At 49.3% G+C, this 22,078-nt stretch overlaps 1 protein-coding gene across 6 annotated transcripts in view; it reads left to right on the forward strand.

Moving 5' to 3' along the window:
- The first annotated feature begins 18,265 nt into the window (after positions 1-18,265).
- Positions 18,266-22,078, forward strand: part of LOC139978061 (BRISC complex subunit Abraxas 2-like) — a 33,472-nt gene continuing 29,659 nt past the window's right edge. For all 6 annotated transcript variants that reach the window (XM_071988009.1, XM_071988011.1, XM_071988012.1 and 3 more), the window contains exons 1-2: positions 18,266-18,505; positions 19,301-19,612. The gene's annotated coding sequence lies outside the window, so the exon portion shown is untranslated. The remainder of the gene's footprint in view (positions 18,506-19,300; positions 19,613-22,078) is intronic.

Consider the following 22,078-nt stretch of genomic DNA (forward strand, 5'->3'; position numbering starts at 1 on the left):
GATGATCGAGACTCTCTTTTGCATCCCTGGTTCGAACCCCGGGTGATGACGTCTTTTACAGCAAGTGCCTGCACGGGGAGCTGTAAGTATTAGTTAATCCACCTAATATCTCAGTCCATACAGTGGCGCGATGGCTCGGCGCACTGTACGAGCTGATGATCGAGACTCTCTTTTGCATCCCTGGTTCGAACCCCGGGTGATGACGTCTTTTGCCGATCTTTTACAGCAAGTGCCTGCACGGGGAGCTGTAAGTATTAGTTAATCCACCTAATATCTCAGTCCATACAGTGGCGCGATGGCTCGGCGCACTGTACGAGCTGATGATCGAGACTCTCTTTTGCATCCCTGGTTCGAACCCCGGGTGATGACGTCTTTTACAGCAAGTGCCTGCACGGGGAGCTGTAAGTATTAGTTAATCCACCTAATATCTCAGTCCATACAGTGGCGCGATGGCTCGGCGCACTGTACGAGCTGATGATCGAGACTCTCTTTTGCATCCCTGGTTCGAACCCCGGGTGATGACGTCTTTTGCCGATCTTTTACAGCAAGTGCCTGCACGGGGAGCTGTAAGTATTAGTTAATCCACCTAATATCTCAGTCCATACAGTGGCGCGATGGCTCGGCGCACTGTACGAGCTGATGATCGAGACTCTCTTTTGCATCCCTGGTTCGAACCCCGGGTGATGACGTCTTTTGCCGATCTTTACAGCAAGTGCCTGCACGGGGAGCTGTAAGTATTAGTTAATCCACCTAATATCTCAGTCCATACAGTGGCGCGATGGCTCGGCGCACTGTACGAGCTGATGATCGAGACTCTCTTTTGCATCCCTGGTTCGAACCCCGGGTGATGACGTCTTTTACAGCAAGTGCCTGCACGGGAGCTGTAAGTATTAGTTAATCCACCTAATATCTCAGTCCATACAGTGGCGCGATGGCTCGGCGCACTGTACGAGCTGATGATCGAGACTCTCTTTTGCATCCCTGGTTCGAACCCCGGGTGATGACGTCTTTTGCCGATCTTTTACAGCAAGTGCCTGCACGGGGAGCTGTAAGTATTAGTTAATCCACCTAATATCTCAGTCCATACAGTGGCGCGATGGCTCGGCGCACTGTACGAGCTGATGATCGAGACTCTCTTTTGCATCCCTGGTTCGAACCCCGGGTGATGACGTCTTTTACAGCAAGTGCCTGCACGGGGAGCTGTAAGTATTAGTTAATCCACCTAATATCTCAGTCCATACAGTGGCGCGATGGCTCGGCGCACTGTACGAGCTGATGATCGAGACTCTCTTTTGCATCCCTGGTTCGAACCCCGGGTGATGACGTCTTTTGCCGATCTTTTACAGCAAGTGCCTGCACGGGGAGCTGTAAGTATTAGTTAATCCACCTAATATCTCAGTCCATACAGTGGCGCGATGGCTCGGCGCACTGTACGAGCTGATGATCGAGACTCTCTTTTGCATCCCTGGTTCGAACCCCGGGTGATGACGTCTTTTACAGCAAGTGCCTGCACGGGGAGCTGTAAGTATTAGTTAATCCACCTAATATCTCAGTCCATACAGTGGCGCGATGGCTCGGCGCACTGTACGAGCTGATGATCGAGACTCTCTTTTGCATCCCTGGTTCGAACCCCGGGTGATGACGTCTTTTGCCGATCTTTTACAGCAAGTGCCTGCACGGGGAGCTGTAAGTATTAGTTAATCCACCTAATATCTCAGTCCATACAGTGGCGCGATGGCTCGGCGCACTGTACGAGCTGATGATCGAGACTCTCTTTTGCATCCCTGGTTCGAACCCCGGGTGATGACGTCTTTTACAGCAAGTGCCTGCACGGGGAGCTGTAAGTATTAGTTAATCCACCTAATATCTCAGTCCATACAGTGGCGCGATGGCTCGGCGCACTGTACGAGCTGATGATCGAGACTCTCTTTTGCATCCCTGGTTCGAACCCCGGGTGATGACGTCTTTTGCCGATCTTTTACAGCAAGTGCCTGCACGGGGAGCTGTAAGTATTAGTTAATCCACCTAATATCTCAGTCCATACAGTGGCGCGATGGCTCGGCGCACTGTACGAGCTGATGATCGAGACTCTCTTTTGCATCCCTGGTTCGAACCCCGGGTGATGACGTCTTTTACAGCAAGTGCCTGCACGGGGAGCTGTAAGTATTAGTTAATCCACCTAATATCTCAGTCCATACAGTGGCGCGATGGCTCGGCGCACTGTACGAGCTGATGATCGAGACTCTCTTTTGCATCCCTGGTTCGAACCCCGGGTGATGACGTCTTTTGCCGATCTTTTACAGCAAGTGCCTGCACGGGGAGCTGTAAGTATTAGTTAATCCACCTAATATCTCAGTCCATACAGTGGCGCGATGGCTCGGCGCACTGTACGAGCTGATGATCGAGACTCTCTTTTGCATCCCTGGTTCGAACCCCGGGTGATGACGTCTTTTACAGCAAGTGCCTGCACGGGGAGCTGTAAGTATTAGTTAATCCACCTAATATCTCAGTCCATACAGTGGCGCGATGGCTCGGCGCACTGTACGAGCTGATGATCGAGACTCTCTTTTGCATCCCTGGTTCGAACCCCGGGTGATGACGTCTTTTGCCGATCTTTTACAGCAAGTGCCTGCACGGGGAGCTGTAAGTATTAGTTAATCCACCTAATATCTCAGTCCATACAGTGGCGCGATGGCTCGGCGCACTGTACGAGCTGATGATCGAGACTCTCTTTTGCATCCCTGGTTCGAACCCCGGGTGATGACGTCTTTTACAGCAAGTGCCTGCACGGGGAGCTGTAAGTATTAGTTAATCCACCTAATATCTCAGTCCATACAGTGGCGCGATGGCTCGGCGCACTGTACGAGCTGATGATCGAGACTCTCTTTTGCATCCCTGGTTCGAACCCCGGGTGATGACGTCTTTTGCCGATCTTTTACAGCAAGTGCCTGCACGGGGAGCTGTAAGTATTAGTTAATCCACCTAATATCTCAGTCCATACAGTGGCGCGATGGCTCGGCGCACTGTACGAGCTGATGATCGAGACTCTCTTTTGCATCCCTGGTTCGAACCCCGGGTGATGACGTCTTTTACAGCAAGTGCCTGCACGGGGAGCTGTAAGTATTAGTTAATCCACCTAATATCTCAGTCCATACAGTGGCGCGATGGCTCGGCGCACTGTACGAGCTGATGATCGAGACTCTCTTTTGCATCCCTGGTTCGAACCCCGGGTGATGACGTCTTTTGCCGATCTTTTACAGCAAGTGCCTGCACGGGGAGCTGTAAGTATTAGTTAATCCACCTAATATCTCAGTCCATACAGTGGCGCGATGGCTCGGCGCACTGTACGAGCTGATGATCGAGACTCTCTTTTGCATCCCTGGTTCGAACCCCGGGTGATGACGTCTTTTGCCGATCTTTTACAGCAAGTGCCTGCACGGGGAGCTGTAAGTATTAGTTAATCCACCTAATATCTCAGTCCATACAGTGGCGCGATGGCTCGGCGCACTGTACGAGCTGATGATCGAGACTCTCTTTTGCATCCCTGGTTCGAACCCCGGGTGATGACGTCTTTTACAGCAAGTGCCTGCACGGGGAGCTGTAAGTATTAGTTAATCCACCTAATATCTCAGTCCATACAGTGGCGCGATGGCTCGGCGCACTGTACGAGCTGATGATCGAGACTCTCTTTTGCATCCCTGGTTCGAACCCCGGGTGATGACGTCTTTTGCCGATCTTTTACAGCAAGTGCCTGCACGGGGAGCTGTAAGTATTAGTTAATCCACCTAATATCTCAGTCCATACAGTGGCGCGATGGCTCGGCGCACTGTACGAGCTGATGATCGAGACTCTCTTTTGCATCCCTGGTTCGAACCCCGGGTGATGACGTCTTTTACAGCAAGTGCCTGCACGGGGAGCTGTAAGTATTAGTTAATCCACCTAATATCTCAGTCCATACAGTGGCGCGATGGCTCGGCGCACTGTACGAGCTGATGATCGAGACTCTCTTTTGCATCCCTGGTTCGAACCCCGGGTGATGACGTCTTTTGCCGATCTTTTACAGCAAGTGCCTGCACGGGGAGCTGTAAGTATTAGTTAATCCACCTAATATCTCAGTCCATACAGTGGCGCGATGGCTCGGCGCACTGTACGAGCTGATGATCGAGACTCTCTTTTGCATCCCTGGTTCGAACCCCGGGTGATGACGTCTTTTACAGCAAGTGCCTGCACGGGGAGCTGTAAGTATTAGTTAATCCACCTAATATCTCAGTCCATACAGTGGCGCGATGGCTCGGCGCACTGTACGAGCTGATGATCGAGACTCTCTTTTGCATCCCTGGTTCGAACCCCGGGTGATGACGTCTTTTGCCGATCTTTTACAGCAAGTGCCTGCACGGGGAGCTGTAAGTATTAGTTAATCCACCTAATATCTCAGTCCATACAGTGGCGCGATGGCTCGGCGCACTGTACGAGCTGATGATCGAGACTCTCTTTTGCATCCCTGGTTCGAACCCCGGGTGATGACGTCTTTTACAGCAAGTGCCTGCACGGGGAGCTGTAAGTATTAGTTAATCCACCTAATATCTCAGTCCATACAGTGGCGCGATGGCTCGGCGCACTGTACGAGCTGATGATCGAGACTCTCTTTTGCATCCCTGGTTCGAACCCCGGGTGATGACGTCTTTTGCCGATCTTTTACAGCAAGTGCCTGCACGGGGAGCTGTAAGTATTAGTTAATCCACCTAATATCTCAGTCCATACAGTGGCGCGATGGCTCGGCGCACTGTACGAGCTGATGATCGAGACTCTCTTTTGCATCCCTGGTTCGAACCCCGGGTGATGACGTCTTTTACAGCAAGTGCCTGCACGGGGAGCTGTAAGTATTAGTTAATCCACCTAATATCTCAGTCCATACAGTGGCGCGATGGCTCGGCGCACTGTACGAGCTGATGATCGAGACTCTCTTTTGCATCCCTGGTTCGAACCCCGGGTGATGACGTCTTTTGCCGATCTTTTACAGCAAGTGCCTGCACGGGGAGCTGTAAGTATTAGTTAATCCACCTAATATCTCAGTCCATACAGTGGCGCGATGGCTCGGCGCACTGTACGAGCTGATGATCGAGACTCTCTTTTGCATCCTGGTTCGAACCCCGGGTGATGACGTCTTTTACAGCAAGTGCCTGCACGGGGAGCTGTAAGTATTAGTTAATCCACCTAATATCTCAGTCCATACAGTGGCGCGATGGCTCGGCGCACTGTACGAGCTGATGATCGAGACTCTCTTTTGCATCCCTGGTTCGAACCCCGGGTGATGACGTCTTTTGCCGATCTTTTACAGCAAGTGCCTGCACGGGGAGCTGTAAGTATTAGTTAATCCACCTAATATCTCAGTCCATACAGTGGCGCGATGGCTCGGCGCACTGTACGAGCTGATGATCGAGACTCTCTTTTGCATCCCTGGTTCGAACCCCGGGTGATGACGTCTTTTACAGCAAGTGCCTGCACGGGGAGCTGTAAGTATTAGTTAATCCACCTAATATCTCAGTCCATACAGTGGCGCGATGGCTCGGCGCACTGTACGAGCTGATGATCGAGACTCTCTTTTGCATCCCTGGTTCGAACCCCGGGTGATGACGTCTTTTGCCGATCTTTTACAGCAAGTGCCTGCACGGGGAGCTGTAAGTATTAGTTAATCCACCTAATATCTCAGTCCATACAGTGGCGCGATGGCTCGGCGCACTGTACGAGCTGATGATCGAGACTCTCTTTTGCATCCCTGGTTCGAACCCCGGGTGATGACGTCTTTTACAGCAAGTGCCTGCACGGGGAGCTGTAAGTATTAGTTAATCCACCTAATATCTCAGTCCATACAGTGGCGCGATGGCTCGGCGCACTGTACGAGCTGATGATCGAGACTCTCTTTTGCATCCCTGGTTCGAACCCCGGGTGATGACGTCTTTTGCCGATCTTTTACAGCAAGTGCCTGCACGGGGAGCTGTAAGTATTAGTTAATCCACCTAATATCTCAGTCCATACAGTGGCGCGATGGCTCGGCGCACTGTACGAGCTGATGATCGAGACTCTCTTTTGCATCCCTGGTTCGAACCCCGGGTGATGACGTCTTTTACAGCAAGTGCCTGCACGGGGAGCTGTAAGTATTAGTTAATCCACCTAATATCTCAGTCCATACAGTGGCGCGATGGCTCGGCGCACTGTACGAGCTGATGATCGAGACTCTCTTTTGCATCCCTGGTTCGAACCCCGGGTGATGACGTCTTTTGCCGATCTTTTACAGCAAGTGCCTGCACGGGGAGCTGTAAGTATTAGTTAATCCACCTAATATCTCAGTCCATACAGTGGCGCGATGGCTCGGCGCACTGTACGAGCTGATGATCGAGACTCTCTTTTGCATCCCTGGTTCGAACCCCGGGTGATGACGTCTTTTACAGCAAGTGCCTGCACGGGGAGCTGTAAGTATTAGTTAATCCACCTAATATCTCAGTCCATACAGTGGCGCGATGGCTCGGCGCACTGTACGAGCTGATGATCGAGACTCTCTTTTGCATCCCTGGTTCGAACCCCGGGTGATGACGTCTTTTGCCGATCTTTTACAGCAAGTGCCTGCACGGGGAGCTGTAAGTATTAGTTAATCCACCTAATATCTCAGTCCATACAGTGGCGCGATGGCTCGGCGCACTGTACGAGCTGATGATCGAGACTCTCTTTTGCATCCCTGGTTCGAACCCCGGGTGATGACGTCTTTTACAGCAAGTGCCTGCACGGGGAGCTGTAAGTATTAGTTAATCCACCTAATATCTCAGTCCATACAGTGGCGCGATGGCTCGGCGCACTGTACGAGCTGATGATCGAGACTCTCTTTTGCATCCCTGGTTCGAACCCCGGGTGATGACGTCTTTTGCCGATCTTTTACAGCAAGTGCCTGCACGGGGAGCTGTAAGTATTAGTTAATCCACCTAATATCTCAGTCCATACAGTGGCGCGATGGCTCGGCGCACTGTACGAGCTGATGATCGAGACTCTCTTTTGCATCCCTGGTTCGAACCCCGGGTGATGACGTCTTTTACAGCAAGTGCCTGCACGGGGAGCTGTAAGTATTAGTTAATCCACCTAATATCTCAGTCCATACAGTGGCGCGATGGCTCGGCGCACTGTACGAGCTGATGATCGAGACTCTCTTTTGCATCCCTGGTTCGAACCCCGGGTGATGACGTCTTTTGCCGATCTTTTACAGCAAGTGCCTGCACGGGGAGCTGTAAGTATTAGTTAATCCACCTAATATCTCAGTCCATACAGTGGCGCGATGGCTCGGCGCACTGTACGAGCTGATGATCGAGACTCTCTTTTGCATCCCTGGTTCGAACCCCGGGTGATGACGTCTTTTACAGCAAGTGCCTGCACGGGGAGCTGTAAGTATTAGTTAATCCACCTAATATCTCAGTCCATACAGTGGCGCGATGGCTCGGCGCACTGTACGAGCTGATGATCGAGACTCTCTTTTGCATCCCTGGTTCGAACCCCGGGTGATGACGTCTTTTGCCGATCTTTTACAGCAAGTGCCTGCACGGGGAGCTGTAAGTATTAGTTAATCCACCTAATATCTCAGTCCATACAGTGGCGCGATGGCTCGGCGCACTGTACGAGCTGATGATCGAGACTCTCTTTTGCATCCCTGGTTCGAACCCCGGGTGATGACGTCTTTTACAGCAAGTGCCTGCACGGGGAGCTGTAAGTATTAGTTAATCCACCTAATATCTCAGTCCATACAGTGGCGCGATGGCTCGGCGCACTGTACGAGCTGATGATCGAGACTCTCTTTTGCATCCCTGGTTCGAACCCCGGGTGATGACGTCTTTTGCCGATCTTTTACAGCAAGTGCCTGCACGGGGAGCTGTAAGTATTAGTTAATCCACCTAATATCTCAGTCCATACAGTGGCGCGATGGCTCGGCGCACTGTACGAGCTGATGATCGAGACTCTCTTTTGCATCCCTGGTTCGAACCCCGGGTGATGACGTCTTTTACAGCAAGTGCCTGCACGGGGAGCTGTAAGTATTAGTTAATCCACCTAATATCTCAGTCCATACAGTGGCGCGATGGCTCGGCGCACTGTACGAGCTGATGATCGAGACTCTCTTTTGCATCCCTGGTTCGAACCCCGGGTGATGACGTCTTTTGCCGATCTTTTACAGCAAGTGCCTGCACGGGGAGCTGTAAGTATTAGTTAATCCACCTAATATCTCAGTCCATACAGTGGCGCGATGGCTCGGCGCACTGTACGAGCTGATGATCGAGACTCTCTTTTGCATCCCTGGTTCGAACCCCGGGTGATGACGTCTTTTACAGCAAGTGCCTGCACGGGGAGCTGTAAGTATTAGTTAATCCACCTAATATCTCAGTCCATACAGTGGCGCGATGGCTCGGCGCACTGTACGAGCTGATGATCGAGACTCTCTTTTGCATCCCTGGTTCGAACCCCGGGTGATGACGTCTTTTGCCGATCTTTTACAGCAAGTGCCTGCACGGGGAGCTGTAAGTATTAGTTAATCCACCTAATATCTCAGTCCATACAGTGGCGCGATGGCTCGGCGCACTGTACGAGCTGATGATCGAGACTCTCTTTTGCATCCCTGGTTCGAACCCCGGGTGATGACGTCTTTTACAGCAAGTGCCTGCACGGGGAGCTGTAAGTATTAGTTAATCCACCTAATATCTCAGTCCATACAGTGGCGCGATGGCTCGGCGCACTGTACGAGCTGATGATCGAGACTCTCTTTTGCATCCCTGGTTCGAACCCCGGGTGATGACGTCTTTTGCCGATCTTTTACAGCAAGTGCCTGCACGGGGAGCTGTAAGTATTAGTTAATCCACCTAATATCTCAGTCCATACAGTGGCGCGATGGCTCGGCGCACTGTACGAGCTGATGATCGAGACTCTCTTTTGCATCCCTGGTTCGAACCCCGGGTGATGACGTCTTTTACAGCAAGTGCCTGCACGGGGAGCTGTAAGTATTAGTTAATCCACCTAATATCTCAGTCCATACAGTGGCGCGATGGCTCGGCGCACTGTACGAGCTGATGATCGAGACTCTCTTTTGCATCCCTGGTTCGAACCCCGGGTGATGACGTCTTTTGCCGATCTTTTACAGCAAGTGCCTGCACGGGGAGCTGTAAGTATTAGTTAATCCACCTAATATCTCAGTCCATACAGTGGCGCGATGGCTCGGCGCACTGTACGAGCTGATGATCGAGACTCTCTTTTGCATCCCTGGTTCGAACCCCGGGTGATGACGTCTTTTACAGCAAGTGCCTGCACGGGGAGCTGTAAGTATTAGTTAATCCACCTAATATCTCAGTCCATACAGTGGCGCGATGGCTCGGCGCACTGTACGAGCTGATGATCGAGACTCTCTTTTGCATCCCTGGTTCGAACCCCGGGTGATGACGTCTTTTGCCGATCTTTTACAGCAAGTGCCTGCACGGGGAGCTGTAAGTATTAGTTAATCCACCTAATATCTCAGTCCATACAGTGGCGCGATGGCTCGGCGCACTGTACGAGCTGATGATCGAGACTCTCTTTTGCATCCCTGGTTCGAACCCCGGGTGATGACGTCTTTTACAGCAAGTGCCTGCACGGGGAGCTGTAAGTATTAGTTAATCCACCTAATATCTCAGTCCATACAGTGGCGCGATGGCTCGGCGCACTGTACGAGCTGATGATCGAGACTCTCTTTTGCATCCCTGGTTCGAACCCCGGGTGATGACGTCTTTTGCCGATCTTTTACAGCAAGTGCCTGCACGGGGAGCTGTAAGTATTAGTTAATCCACCTAATATCTCAGTCCATACAGTGGCGCGATGGCTCGGCGCACTGTACGAGCTGATGATCGAGACTCTCTTTTGCATCCCTGGTTCGAACCCCGGGTGATGACGTCTTTTACAGCAAGTGCCTGCACGGGGAGCTGTAAGTATTAGTTAATCCACCTAATATCTCAGTCCATACAGTGGCGCGATGGCTCGGCGCACTGTACGAGCTGATGATCGAGACTCTCTTTTGCATCCCTGGTTCGAACCCCGGGTGATGACGTCTTTTGCCGATCTTTTACAGCAAGTGCCTGCACGGGGAGCTGTAAGTATTAGTTAATCCACCTAATATCTCAGTCCATACAGTGGCGCGATGGCTCGGCGCACTGTACGAGCTGATGATCGAGACTCTCTTTTGCATCCCTGGTTCGAACCCCGGGTGATGACGTCTTTTGCCGATCTTTTACAGCAAGTGCCTGCACGGGGAGCTGTAAGTATTAGTTAATCCACCTAATATCTCAGTCCATACAGTGGCGCGATGGCTCGGCGCACTGTACGAGCTGATGATCGAGACTCTCTTTTGCATCCCTGGTTCGAACCCCGGGTGATGACGTCTTTTACAGCAAGTGCCTGCACGGGGAGCTGTAAGTATTAGTTAATCCACCTAATATCTCAGTCCATACAGTGGCGCGATGGCTCGGCGCACTGTACGAGCTGATGATCGAGACTCTCTTTTGCATCCCTGGTTCGAACCCCGGGTGATGACGTCTTTTGCCGATCTTTTACAGCAAGTGCCTGCACGGGGAGCTGTAAGTATTAGTTAATCCACCTAATATCTCAGTCCATACAGTGGCGCGATGGCTCGGCGCACTGTACGAGCTGATGATCGAGACTCTCTTTTGCATCCCTGGTTCGAACCCCGGGTGATGACGTCTTTTACAGCAAGTGCCTGCACGGGGAGCTGTAAGTATTAGTTAATCCACCTAATATCTCAGTCCATACAGTGGCGCGATGGCTCGGCGCACTGTACGAGCTGATGATCGAGACTCTCTTTTGCATCCCTGGTTCGAACCCCGGGTGATGACGTCTTTTGCCGATCTTTTACAGCAAGTGCCTGCACGGGGAGCTGTAAGTATTAGTTAATCCACCTAATATCTCAGTCCATACAGTGGCGCGATGGCTCGGCGCACTGTACGAGCTGATGATCGAGACTCTCTTTTGCATCCCTGGTTCGAACCCCGGGTGATGACGTCTTTTACAGCAAGTGCCTGCACGGGGAGCTGTAAGTATTAGTTAATCCACCTAATATCTCAGTCCATACAGTGGCGCGATGGCTCGGCGCACTGTACGAGCTGATGATCGAGACTCTCTTTTGCATCCCTGGTTCGAACCCCGGGTGATGACGTCTTTTGCCGATCTTTTACAGCAAGTGCCTGCACGGGGAGCTGTAAGTATTAGTTAATCCACCTAATATCTCAGTCCATACAGTGGCGCGATGGCTCGGCGCACTGTACGAGCTGATGATCGAGACTCTCTTTTGCATCCCTGGTTCGAACCCCGGGTGATGACGTCTTTTACAGCAAGTGCCTGCACGGGGAGCTGTAAGTATTAGTTAATCCACCTAATATCTCAGTCCATACAGTGGCGCGATGGCTCGGCGCACTGTACGAGCTGATGATCGAGACTCTCTTTTGCATCCCTGGTTCGAACCCCGGGTGATGACGTCTTTTGCCGATCTTTTACAGCAAGTGCCTGCACGGGGAGCTGTAAGTATTAGTTAATCCACCTAATATCTCAGTCCATACAGTGGCGCGATGGCTCGGCGCACTGTACGAGCTGATGATCGAGACTCTCTTTTGCATCCCTGGTTCGAACCCCGGGTGATGACGTCTTTTACAGCAAGTGCCTGCACGGGGAGCTGTAAGTATTAGTTAATCCACCTAATATCTCAGTCCATACAGTGGCGCGATGGCTCGGCGCACTGTACGAGCTGATGATCGAGACTCTCTTTTGCATCCCTGGTTCGAACCCCGGGTGATGACGTCTTTTGCCGATCTTTTACAGCAAGTGCCTGCACGGGGAGCTGTAAGTATTAGTTAATCCACCTAATATCTCAGTCCATACAGTGGCGCGATGGCTCGGCGCACTGTACGAGCTGATGATCGAGACTCTCTTTTGCATCCCTGGTTCGAACCCCGGGTGATGACGTCTTTTACAGCAAGTGCCTGCACGGGGAGCTGTAAGTATTAGTTAATCCACCTAATATCTCAGTCCATACAGTGGCGCGATGGCTCGGCGCACTGTACGAGCTGATGATCGAGACTCTCTTTTGCATCCCTGGTTCGAACCCCGGGTGATGACGTCTTTTGCCGATCTTTTACAGCAAGTGCCTGCACGGGGAGCTGTAAGTATTAGTTAATCCACCTAATATCTCAGTCCATACAGTGGCGCGATGGCTCGGCGCACTGTACGAGCTGATGATCGAGACTCTCTTTTGCATCCCTGGTTCGAACCCCGGGTGATGACGTCTTTTACAGCAAGTGCCTGCACGGGGAGCTGTAAGTATTAGTTAATCCACCTAATATCTCAGTCCATACAGTGGCGCGATGGCTCGGCGCACTGTACGAGCTGATGATCGAGACTCTCTTTTGCATCCCTGGTTCGAACCCCGGGTGATGACGTCTTTTGCCGATCTTTTACAGCAAGTGCCTGCACGGGGAGCTGTAAGTATTAGTTAATCCACCTAATATCTCAGTCCATACAGTGGCGCGATGGCTCGGCGCACTGTACGAGCTGATGATCGAGACTCTCTTTTGCATCCCTGGTTCGAACCCCGGGTGATGACGTCTTTTACAGCAAGTGCCTGCACGGGGAGCTGTAAGTATTAGTTAATCCACCTAATATCTCAGTCCATACAGTGGCGCGATGGCTCGGCGCACTGTACGAGCTGATGATCGAGACTCTCTTTTGCATCCCTGGTTCGAACCCCGGGTGATGACGTCTTTTGCCGATCTTTTACAGCAAGTGCCTGCACGGGGAGCTGTAAGTATTAGTTAATCCACCTAATATCTCAGTCCATACAGTGGCGCGATGGCTCGGCGCACTGTACGAGCTGATGATCGAGACTCTCTTTTGCATCCCTGGTTCGAACCCCGGGTGATGACGTCTTTTGCCGATCTTTTACAGCAAGTGCCTGCACGGGGAGCTGTAAGTATTAGTTAATCCACCTAATATCTCAGTCCATACAGTGGCGCGATGGCTCGGCGCACTGTACGAGCTGATGATCGAGACTCTCTTTTGCATCCCTGGTTCGAACCCCGGGTGATGACGTCTTTTACAGCAAGTGCCTGCACGGGGAGCTGTAAGTATTAGTTAATCCACCTAATATCTCAGTCCATACAGTGGCGCGATGGCTCGGCGCACTGTACGAGCTGATGATCGAGACTCTCTTTTGCATCCCTGGTTCGAACCCCGGGTGATGACGTCTTTTGCCGATCTTTTACAGCAAGTGCCTGCACGGGGAGCTGTAAGTATTAGTTAATCCACCTAATATCTCAGTCCATACAGTGGCGCGATGGCTCGGCGCACTGTACGAGCTGATGATCGAGACTCTCTTTTGCATCCCTGGTTCGAACCCCGGGTGATGACGTCTTTTACAGCAAGTGCCTGCACGGGGAGCTGTAAGTATTAGTTAATCCACCTAATATCTCAGTCCATACAGTGGCGCGATGGCTCGGCGCACTGTACGAGCTGATGATCGAGACTCTCTTTTGCATCCCTGGTTCGAACCCCGGGTGATGACGTCTTTTGCCGATCTTTTACAGCAAGTGCCTGCACGGGGAGCTGTAAGTATTAGTTAATCCACCTAATATCTCAGTCCATACAGTGGCGCGATGGCTCGGCGCACTGTACGAGCTGATGATCGAGACTCTCTTTTGCATCCCTGGTTCGAACCCCGGGTGATGACGTCTTTTACAGCAAGTGCCTGCACGGGGAGCTGTAAGTATTAGTTAATCCACCTAATATCTCAGTCCATACAGTGGCGCGATGGCTCGGCGCACTGTACGAGCTGATGATCGAGACTCTCTTTTGCATCCCTGGTTCGAACCCCGGGTGATGACGTCTTTTGCCGATCTTTTACAGCAAGTGCCTGCACGGGGAGCTGTAAGTATTAGTTAATCCACCTAATATCTCAGTCCATACAGTGGCGCGATGGCTCGGCGCACTGTACGAGCTGATGATCGAGACTCTCTTTTGCATCCCTGGTTCGAACCCCGGGTGATGACGTCTTTTACAGCAAGTGCCTGCACGGGGAGCTGTAAGTATTAGTTAATCCACCTAATATCTCAGTCCATACAGTGGCGCGATGGCTCGGCGCACTGTACGAGCTGATGATCGAGACTCTCTTTTGCATCCCTGGTTCGAACCCCGGGTGATGACGTCTTTTGCCGATCTTTTACAGCAAGTGCCTGCACGGGGAGCTGTAAGTATTAGTTAATCCACCTAATATCTCAGTCCATACAGTGGCGCGATGGCTCGGCGCACTGTACGAGCTGATGATCGAGACTCTCTTTTGCATCCCTGGTTCGAACCCCGGGTGATGACGTCTTTTACAGCAAGTGCCTGCACGGGGAGCTGTAAGTATTAGTTAATCCACCTAATATCTCAGTCCATACAGTGGCGCGATGGCTCGGCGCACTGTACGAGCTGATGATCGAGACTCTCTTTTGCATCCCTGGTTCGAACCCCGGGTGATGACGTCTTTTGCCGATCTTTTACAGCAAGTGCCTGCACGGGGAGCTGTAAGTATTAGTTAATCCACCTAATATCTCAGTCCATACAGTGGCGCGATGGCTCGGCGCACTGTACGAGCTGATGATCGAGACTCTCTTTTGCATCCCTGGTTCGAACCCCGGGTGATGACGTCTTTTACAGCAAGTGCCTGCACGGGGAGCTGTAAGTATTAGTTAATCCACCTAATATCTCAGTCCATACAGTGGCGCGATGGCTCGGCGCACTGTACGAGCTGATGATCGAGACTCTCTTTTGCATCCCTGGTTCGAACCCCGGGTGATGACGTCTTTTGCCGATCTTTTACAGCAAGTGCCTGCACGGGGAGCTGTAAGTATTAGTTAATCCACCTAATATCTCAGTCCATACAGTGGCGCGATGGCTCGGCGCACTGTACGAGCTGATGATCGAGACTCTCTTTTGCATCCCTGGTTCGAACCCCGGGTGATGACGTCTTTTACAGCAAGTGCCTGCACGGGGAGCTGTAAGTATTAGTTAATCCACCTAATATCTCAGTCCATACAGTGGCGCGATGGCTCGGCGCACTGTACGAGCTGATGATCGAGACTCTCTTTTGCATCCCTGGTTCGAACCCCGGGTGATGACGTCTTTTGCCGATCTTTTACAGCAAGTGCCTGCACGGGGAGCTGTAAGTATTAGTTAATCCACCTAATATCTCAGTCCATACAGTGGCGCGATGGCTCGGCGCACTGTACGAGCTGATGATCGAGACTCTCTTTTGCATCCCTGGTTCGAACCCCGGGTGATGACGTCTTTTACAGCAAGTGCCTGCACGGGGAGCTGTAAGTATTAGTTAATCCACCTAATATCTCAGTCCATACAGTGGCGCGATGGCTCGGCGCACTGTACGAGCTGATGATCGAGACTCTCTTTTGCATCCCTGGTTCGAACCCCGGGTGATGACGTCTTTTGCCGATCTTTTACAGCAAGTGCCTGCACGGGGAGCTGTAAGTATTAGTTAATCCACCTAATATCTCAGTCCATACAGTGGCGCGATGGCTCGGCGCACTGTACGAGCTGATGATCGAGACTCTCTTTTGCATCCCTGGTTCGAACCCCGGGTGATGACGTCTTTTACAGCAAGTGCCTGCACGGGGAGCTGTAAGTATTAGTTAATCCACCTAATATCTCAGTCCATACAGTGGCGCGATGGCTCGGCGCACTGTACGAGCTGATGATCGAGACTCTCTTTTGCATCCCTGGTTCGAACCCCGGGTGATGACGTCTTTTGCCGATCTTTTACAGCAAGTGCCTGCACGGGGAGCTGTAAGTATTAGTTAATCCACCTAATATCTCAGTCCATACAGTGGCGCGATGGCTCGGCGCACTGTACGAGCTGATGATCGAGACTCTCTTTTGCATCCCTGGTTCGAACCCCGGGTGATGACGTCTTTTACAGCAAGTGCCTGCACGGGGAGCTGTAAGTATTAGTTAATCCACCTAATATCTCAGTCCATACAGTGGCGCGATGGCTCGGCGCACTGTACGAGCTGATGATCGAGACTCTCTTTTGCATCCCTGGTTCGAACCCCGGGTGATGACGTCTTTTGCCGATCTTTTACAGCAAGTGCCTGCACGGGGAGCTGTAAGTATTAGTTAATCCACCTAATATCTCAGTCCATACAGTGGCGCGATGGCTCGGCGCACTGTACGAGCTGATGATCGAGACTCTCTTTTGCATCCCTGGTTCGAACCCCGGGTGATGACGTCTTTTACAGCAAGTGCCTGCACGGGGAGCTGTAAGTATTAGTTAATCCACCTAATATCTCAGTCCATACAGTGGCGCGATGGCTCGGCGCACTGTACGAGCTGATGATCGAGACTCTCTTTTGCATCCCTGGTTCGAACCCCGGGTGATGACGTCTTTTGCCGATCTTTTACAGCAAGTGCCTGCACGGGGAGCTGTAAGTATTAGTTAATCCACCTAATATCTCAGTCCATACAGTGGCGCGATGGCTCGGCGCACTGTACGAGCTGATGATCGAGACTCTCTTTTGCATCCCTGGTTCGAACCCCGGGTGATGACGTCTTTTACAGCAAGTGCCTGCACGGGGAGCTGTAAGTATTAGTTAATCCACCTAATATCTCAGTCCATACAGTGGCGCGATGGCTCGGCGCACTGTACGAGCTGATGATCGAGACTCTCTTTTGCATCCCTGGTTCGAACCCCGGGTGATGACGTCTTTTGCCGATCTTTTACAGCAAGTGCCTGCACGGGGAGCTGTAAGTATTAGTTAATCCACCTAATATCTCAGTCCATACAGTGGCGCGATGGCTCGGCGCACTGTACGAGCTGATGATCGAGACTCTCTTTTGCATCCCTGGTTCGAACCCCGGGTGATGACGTCTTTTACAGCAAGTGCCTGCACGGGGAGCTGTAAGTATTAGTTAATCCACCTAATATCTCAGTCCATACAGTGGCGCGATGGCTCGGCGCACTGTACGAGCTGATGATCGAGACTCTCTTTTGCATCCCTGGTTCGAACCCCGGGTGATGACGTCTTTTGCCGATCTTTTACAGCAAGTGCCTGCACGGGGAGCTGTAAGTATTAGTTAATCCACCTAATATCTCAGTCCATACAGTGGCGCGATGGCTCGGCGCACTGTACGAGCTGATGATCGAGACTCTCTTTTGCATCCCTGGTTCGAACCCCGGGTGATGACGTCTTTTACAGCAAGTGCCTGCACGGGGAGCTGTAAGTATTAGTTAATCCACCTAATATCTCAGTCCATACAGTGGCGCGATGGCTCGGCGCACTGTACGAGCTGATGATCGAGACTCTCTTTTGCATCCCTGGTTCGAACCCCGGGTGATGACGTCTTTTGCCGATCTTTTACAGCAAGTGCCTGCACGGGGAGCTGTAAGTATTAGTTAATCCACCTAATATCTCAGTCCATACAGTGGCGCGATGGCTCGGCGCACTGTACGAGCTGATGATCGAGACTCTCTTTTGCATCCCTGGTTCGAACCCCGGGTGATGACGTCTTTTACAGCAAGTGCCTGCACGGGGAGCTGTAAGTATTAGTTAATCCACCTAATATCTCAGTCCATACAGTGGCGCGATGGCTCGGCGCACTGTACGAGCTGATGATCGAGACTCTCTTTTGCATCCCTGGTTCGAACCCCGGGTGATGACGTCTTTTGCCGATCTTTTACAGCAAGTGCCTGCACGGGGAGCTGTAAGTATTAGTTAATCCACCTAATATCTCAGTCCATACAGTGGCGCGATGGCTCGGCGCACTGTACGAGCTGATGATCGAGACTCTCTTTTGCATCCCTGGTTCGAACCCCGGGTGATGACGTCTTTTACAGCAAGTGCCTGCACGGGGAGCTGTAAGTATTAGTTAATCCACCTAATATCTCAGTCCATACAGTGGCGCGATGACGTGTTTTGCCGATCTTTTACAGCAAGTGCCTCCACTAGATTGAAGTTTTCACTAGCTAAACGCTACCCATCACTGCATAGCCGACAAGTTGGCCTTTTATGGCACTATCAATTTTCCGTATCATGACCATGTAGATTTTTGGCTTTCCGAGCCGGAACTTTTCGTCACTTGTAAACAAACCTCTTCACTGATTGGTAAACAAATTTCCTACGCTGCTCCGGGGAGGCCTAAAGGGGTTTAAAATTGCCTCAATCGACCAAATTTTCTCACCACATGTACTTCTATTCATGTTCTTCAACATGCAAGCCACAAAAAACTAGACTATGATTGACAACAGGTCAAAAAAATGTTCTCCTGCTGCTTTTTTAGCACTTTTCCTGAAGGAGAACAATCGAGCGGATGGATATAGACTCTAATAGGAGTATGCCACCTGAAGGTTAAGTGAAGCTTCAGAGTACAGTATAGGCTATCTGTGACCCTGTAACTGGTAAATATTTATTTTTATGATTCATATTGTGTTATTACCAATAGGGGTTCGTTGGAAGTTTTTTGAGCTTCAATGGTGTCCAATTTCATAGCATATAAAAGCATAAATTTGTAAACACGATATAGGGTATTGGATGTAAAAGTACTTGAGCAGTGAGAAAGAATACAAATACATGTTGTTCGCGGAACTGGTCCACGCAAAAATAATTAGCCTCAATGCTTTTGTCACCCCAACTGTTAAGTTGTGAAAGGGATGTTTTGCAAAACCCAGCCTTATATTATACAGTTTTATTAGTTTAGTTTAGTTAAGTAGATAAAAAAATGGATCAGGAGGGACACTTAAGTCCCCATCAAGGACCCTATAGAGAGAGGGAAAAAAAAACTGAAGGCACAAACACTCAGACCCGATTACATTAGTTTAGTCCAGGCTTACTCAACATTTTAACATTAGGTCATACTGGTATACTCATAGCGTCATACAGGCTATCCGTACCACATACAGAATGGTCAGAGATGTGTCTTTAATTGTGGCCATCAAATTTGAGCATGAATTTGAGGGGGAAAGAAGTATCTCTTCGATTATTCAGTAGGTTACAAGATTTTTCTAAAATCAATTCATTCATGGAAGTGCACAGATCAATAAACATCACAGGGTGGACGGTAACGAGTATATGGTTGAGTCAAAATTATTTGACCCAGTACCATAGCCTATTAGTACTATTTGTATACAGTACATTGTTTCAAATTATATATTAATATTGATCAACTTTTACCCATTTTTCTTTTTTTCTTTCAGTACATGAATATTTAGTATTTACATGAGAATCTGAATTCCTACCCTGCTGTAAAAAGGTGTTTGAGGAAAAACAAAATTTGTTCAAATAGCTTTCAGAAGATGTATATGAATCAATTGAGAACAAAGTAAGACATGTTGCAGTCACTATTATCAGCAGCCAGAAAGGTTAAAAGTGAGTCTCAATGGCAGGATCTTTTCCAGAAGAATGCTGACCAGATTCCTCGAGTGAATGAACAGCATGATGATGCTGAAGAATCCACTACATGTTACCAGCTAACTCTCAATAATATTGAAGCAATACATAAACCTGTGGTAAGTATTACAGTGTACAATTATTTCTTTCTTTTGCCCTCTTTCCTTTATGTTTGTTAAAAATTCTGTAACCGTCTAGACAGTTCTTTTCTGCCACACTGTCCCTAATGAGTAGCAACTTTATAATCTGACATCACATTTGATTATAACATATTAAAAGCCAACAATGTTATTTCAGGACTAGAGTGCAGTACATGCAGGCTTCACAATCTGGGATATTTACTGGCTAAATATAATATTGATTTTGCTGTGTGCCAGAAGAGAAATGATGCCCTGTCATTTTTCTTCAAAAAATTCAAATTATCCTTTCCCTCTTGCAACAATTCAAGACAAAAGGAAGTTGAATTTTGTTTTTAGCCTGTAAATTTATCATGCACTGACAAGTTTTAGCAAGCAGCTAAAATTGTGAAATTCTTTGCCTGATGTGCATGTATGTAGACCATGGCCCAATCACTTAGAATATGCTTGTGATAGCGTATCAGGTGGAAACATGCACTTCCATGGATGCCTGTTGTATATATTTTACAGAACTAGCTATCACTTTCATCAATAAAATATTTAGTTTTCAAAGCTTTCAAGCTTTCATACTAAAATATGTAATGCCTTAGATCTGCGTCACAAGGCTGGAATTTTGACGGGCAAAGAAATGGAGAAAGCAAATCACAAACAAGAGAATGTCAGTAATGTCATGTATATACTGTAAAAGATGTTTCCCAAAAGTCTTTCAAACTGCTGGAACAAAAGCAAAAACCATGAAACACACAATAATCACCCCTACTAGACCATCGGAAGATCAACAAATTTACCTAAAAGTACCATTTGTGAATGCGAACATAGAACGGTAGACCCTGGCAACAATCAGCAGATTGGGCATTACAAATCTGAGAACACACTTCATGACTAGGTAATCCATCAGCGAGTCTGTTTTCCGCGCCACGTGACAAACAGGGTTGCCGACCCAACTGCAACCCCTTCAAAATCGCTGTAAAGAATAATATCTGTTTAGCCAAAAACTGTGTCTACAAGATTAAATGCAATCTTTGCTGGTCTACATACATCGGCGAAACGGGATGCACCATTGGAACGAGAATGAAAGAACATCTACGTATGACTAAACAGACCATATACACTCATTTACAAACTCACAATATAAATCAAAAATCTGGAGAAAATATCAATTGCAAATCCTACATCACAACTTACCGAATACCAGTGAAAGAAAAATAATCGAAGCCCTTACCATTAAAGCCAGTAATAACTTAATGAATGGCTGTGCTGGACGTCAATTGGATATTTAAGCTTTTCACATCTTGCTGGTCCGTCTGTGCGCTCCGAATACAGTTTGTTCGCTGGTGCGTTTCAGCTCAGGGGGATTGGTTTTAAAGTTTTTACTTATATACACAGAGTCGGTAGTTTGCACCTCATTCTTTGATAATGCCTTAACCGGCGAAATATTGGAACATACAGCTTTGTATACTTTCTTACTGTGCTTGTTGAAGTCTCATTTTCTACAATTCAATATACATATCTTCTAAGGTAGGCATCGGATAGTGGCTGCGCATGAGACTCTTGTTTAGGTCTCTGGGGTCGATACATATTCTCATTTTCCCCGGCTTTACCACAGTCACTAGACTGGAGACCTAGGGGGTTGGCTCTGAAACTGGCTTTATGATGTTTTGTTTCACAAGCCTATCTAATTCTGCTTTGAGGTTGTCTCGGATTGCCACAGGGAACCTACGGGGTGGATGAACTACAGGTACTGCATTGGGATCTAGCTGTAGTTTATATTCCCCTTCTAGTTGACCTATGCCCTCAAAAACATCATTGTACTCCTAGTACAGGTTTTCAACATTAGTAATTTGCCCCTCCTTCACAACTTTGACGTTTTTACCATCATTTGCATTCGTGATCGCATTGACGCCTAGTGGTTTGGCAATGTTTTCATGTCTAACTTCTATGAGACCCATCTGCTGGATCGCTTTGCTGCCCAGCAGAGGGATTGCAATATCATTGTCAACAATCACAAACTCCGGTATTTCTTTCCATTTTTGGGGTTCACCAATTTTAGTTTGCATTTACCATTTGGCTTTGACGTACTCTCATTGTACATGATAATACCTGGCTAGTTTGCTTAATGTTATGCTTACCTAGTTTCTTCATAACTGAACTTAGTAAGATGTTGCAGGTTGCCCCGCTATCAATTTGAAAAGTGACTCTTACTTCATCTATACTCATGTCAGCGTAAATGTGACTTTGTTGCTTATAGTTAATTTAGTTTATATTGTTCTCTGTCTTTGGAGGAGTGAGCAGGTTCACCGTATTGACGTCCTCGAAGTCATCATCTGAGAGGGACTCGGAGGAACTGTCGCCAACGTTGGACACACCTTCCGCTACAGCATTTACCCACGGTTTCCGTTTCATTTTGCCCCTTTTGGGTCCACTCCGTTGGGATCCGCTCGCTGACGC

Source organism: Apostichopus japonicus, chromosome 12 (assembly GCF_037975245.1).
Source record: "Apostichopus japonicus isolate 1M-3 chromosome 12, ASM3797524v1, whole genome shotgun sequence".
In the NCBI taxonomy this organism is placed as follows: Eukaryota; Metazoa; Echinodermata; class Holothuroidea; order Aspidochirotida; family Stichopodidae; genus Apostichopus; species Apostichopus japonicus.